Consider the following 4117-nt stretch of genomic DNA (forward strand, 5'->3'; position numbering starts at 1 on the left):
GGAGAATTATCACACTGCAATGTCTTCTGGGTTTCTTAAACGCTACAGGGAGCCAAAATGAATGGGTTAATATGGAGCATTTGAGCAAAATCATAGTTTATAAATGCTTAAACATTTTAAATGTAAAAGACTACATTAATTTCCTGAACGTTGAATAGTATAAAATATTTTAACACTGCTCTTATATATTTTTAAGAGCTTTTAAACTCGAGCTATAGGAGTTAAAAACATCACATATGTCCATGACGTCTGTGAGCGCAAACAGCCAATGAGCTGCTCTGCTCGCCGCACTCAGTAGCAGTAATGCCCGCCTTCTGCTGCCCAAAACTGTAGAAAAAAGGAAATATATAGGTGAGATCTCTTGGTTTTTTTAGTGAAATACATCCTTCTACTTTCTAAAATCAAAGAAACTTTCTGGGTGAGTGATTAGAAACTATTTTAACTTTTCGTTTTTAGCCATAGAGCTCCATTTACTCCCATTCATTGAGGTCTCCCTCGTGGGCGCCCTCTGCTGTTTAACAGTCCTGTTCTTGATATAATAGGCGGAATAGGAAGTAGCCAGGCTCCTCATGGGCAGGTGAGGTGTAGGACTGAGGACCACTGAACTTTAACTATCTAACGAACACAGATAAGAGACAGAGGTGATTTCACATCGCATGATTTCACATATGATTATTCACATAATATATAATTATTACAGATCATTTGATGACTTACCTTTTTCCTCAGAGTGTGGATTCAGTAAAAGAAAGAAGGAAAAAGATGGTATAAGTGCTAATAATGTATATTATCTATATATAAATATATAAAGCAGTATAAATTAAAATTTAAACCAAATAACAGTTCATTTAAATCCTGAAAAAGTAAATTAAACTTCAAGTCAGTCTTCATCTCACCTTTGCTGTGTCAAAGTAACGGCAGAACAATGAAGACATTTTCATTTCAGTCCAACATGTAGTTAAAAGAGAAGCATGCAGAATGAGATTAATTCCCTAATGAACACATATTCCTTATGTTTGTATGAAACAATAGTTAATAAAGTGATTTGATTACTTTTATTGCAGTCTTCACAAGTTTTAAAGTACCGCACAGTCTGTCACACCAAGAAGATTTCTGCTCAAACATGTGAAGAGAAGTGAGAGAGAAAAAACAAGTAACCAAATCATGAAAGCATTTACCACCATTTACTCAAATGGAAAAGAAGTACAAACTCTATTAAGACACTGTTTATCTCACCTTATGTCCCAGTGCAGCCATTAACCAGTGAAGACATTTTAATCCATTCAGTCCACATGTAAAAAAGAGGAAGACACTGCATTTATTTCTATACAATGACAACTGTGTACAAATATTCAAATCATACACAATAATTTTAGGCAATTTGTTTACTTAACTTTTTCCACTTTGTAATTCCTCAGACTGTGGACTCAGATATAGAGGGAGGGAAAAAGGTGGTAACAGTGTCATTAAGATCTACAACATCTCTGCCTAATCATGCAAATAATCATGCTAATAATGCTCATTCCTCAGAGTGTGGATTCAGTTAAAGAGGGAGGGAAAATGTGGTTTAGTGTTATTTACATATACAACAATATGGAACAACTACAATTATAAGTGAGAGATGAGTTAGTGAAAAGAAACATTAATAAAACATTTACAAACACTTATACATATAATCATTGCTTCTTGTCCACCGTTCACCATTTAGTATCTACTGTCCTGAACTGACGCTCATATAGTTTATTGTACAGTGTTTAGTTTATTGTCTGTGTTTATTGTATTGATGGTGTGTCTGTATTATTGTTTTCTGCTGTTCTGTGTTAAGTGTAGCTTCGTGTTCAGGAGGGACTGTATTTTATTCCTTACTCAACACATCTGAGACGAGGAGGAACGATAATAAAGTTAACGTCGACTTTGTCGTCTCACTTTAACAGAATAATATTCTCTCATAGTCACAACACTAAACAGGAAACAATGAGAGCAGATTTAGCTAGTAGTGCTACTGATGCTAATAATGCTAATAGTGATAATAATGCTAATAGTAATGCATTAATTTACATATAAAGTGATCTGTGTAGAATTATTCAAACAATATATAATGATTCTAGACTTTAGATGATTTTAGAATTTGTTTACTTAACTTTTTCCACTTTGTAATTACTCAGAGTGTGGATTCAGATATAAAGGGAGGGAAAAAGGTTATGTTAGTCTGATGAAAATATACAAGGAAATAGAAAAAATAGAATAAACAGAAAAGAATAAACAGCATGATATTACAATATTTGAACCATAATATAATTCTATTATGATATTTAAAGAGATGTGTAATGTGCTGTACTGAGTTATGACACATTTTGATAAAGTATATTTTAACAGTTTGCAGTTTGAAAAAGGAAAATGTCCTCTTCTGATTTCGCAGTGCCATCATGTGGACTAAGAACTCAATGCATTTTGGTAATTTATTAGTCTAACAATGGATTCAATACAGGATCAAAATATAAATAATAAAATGTCAATACTCTGTTCAATATTGCTATTTTTCACCTAAATGATCAGTGATTTTTATCTTCCATCTCAATTAATTACATTTATACTCACATTAGGTACAAACAGTGAGACGATCTTCATTTCATCTTATGTTCCAGTGCAGCCATTAAACAATTAAGACACTTTGATCCACTCAACCAACATGCAGACAAAAACAGACATGCACTGCATTAATTCCCACACAATGAGAACTGAACATGATTATTCACATAATATAAAATTATTACAGATCATTTGTTGATTTACCTTTGTCCTCAGAGTGTGGATTCAGGTAATGAAAGAGGGAACAAGATGGTATTAGTGCAAATAATGTATATTATCTATTTATAAATATATAAAGCAGTATAAATGAAAATTTAAATGAAATATCAGTTCATTTAAATCCTGAAAAAGTAAATTAATCCTTATCAGTCTTCATCTCACCTTCTGTGTCAAAGCAAAGGCAGAACAACGAAGAGATTTTCATTTCAGTCCACCAACATGTAGATAAAAGAGAAGCATGCAGAATGATTTTTATTCCCTAATGAACACATATTCCTTATGTTTGTATAAAACAATGTTTAATTAAGTGACTTGATTACTTTTATTACAGTCTTCACAAGTTTTAAAGCACCACACAGTCCGTCGCACCAAGGTAGAAGATTTCAGCTCAAACATGTGAAGAGAAGTGAGAGAGAAAAAACAAGTAACCTAATCATAAAAGCATTTACCACCATTTACTCAAATGGAAAAGAAGGACACCGTTTATCTCACCTGATGTCCCAGTGCAGCCATTAATCAGTGAAGACATTTTAATCCATTCTGTCCACATGTAAAAAAGAGGAAGACACTGCATTCATTTCCATACAGTGAGAACTGTGTACAGATATTTAAATCATACACAATAATTTTAGACAATTTTTCACTTAACTTTTAGACTTTTTATTTCCTCCGAGTGTGGACTCAGATATAGAGGGAGTGAAAAAGGTTATGTTAGTGTCATAAAGATATACAACCAAATAGAGAAAAAATAATGAACAGAAAAGAATAAACAGCAGTAGAACACAATGGATTTTGGTATTTTATTAGTCTAACAATGGACTTAATACAGGATCAAAATATAAATAATAAAATGTCAATACTCTGTTCAATATTGATATTCTTCACCTAAATGATCAGTGATTTTCATCTCCCATCTCTATGAATTACATTTATACTCACATTAGGTACAAACAGTGAGACTATCTTCATTTCATCTTATGTTCCAGTGCACCCACTGACCAATTAAGACACTTTGATCCACTCAGCCAACATGCAGACACAAAGAGATTGACACTGCATTAATTCCCATACAATGAGAACTCAATATGAATTATTGCAGATCATTTGATGACTTACCTTTCATCTCAGAGTGTGGATTCATGTAAAGAAAGAGAGGCAAAGTGGTATTAGTGCAAATAATGTATAATATTTTTATACGTGTAAGTAAAATTACCACCTAAAAACATCACTAACAGCATTACAATGGAATTCATTTTATAAACACACAACACTTTATTCTGTACACACAAAATACACACTGTCTGCACTT

General features: G+C 32.6%; 1 long non-coding RNA gene across 1 annotated transcript; it reads right to left on the reverse strand.

Moving 5' to 3' along the window:
• Positions 1 to 274: 274 nt before the first annotated feature.
• On the reverse strand, positions 275 to 1963 carry LOC118802075. The gene is made up of 3 exons (XR_005006620.1): positions 1054 to 1963; positions 475 to 901; positions 275 to 327 (listed from the first exon to the last, which is right to left on the reverse strand). It is a non-coding gene; the product is annotated as an uncharacterized LOC118802075 (long non-coding RNA).
• Between the last annotated feature and the right edge of the window lie 2154 nt (positions 1964 to 4117).

This window comes from Colossoma macropomum, unplaced genomic scaffold, assembly GCF_904425465.1.
Source record: "Colossoma macropomum unplaced genomic scaffold, Colossoma_macropomum, whole genome shotgun sequence".
Taxonomy (NCBI): domain Eukaryota; kingdom Metazoa; phylum Chordata; class Actinopteri; order Characiformes; family Serrasalmidae; genus Colossoma; species Colossoma macropomum.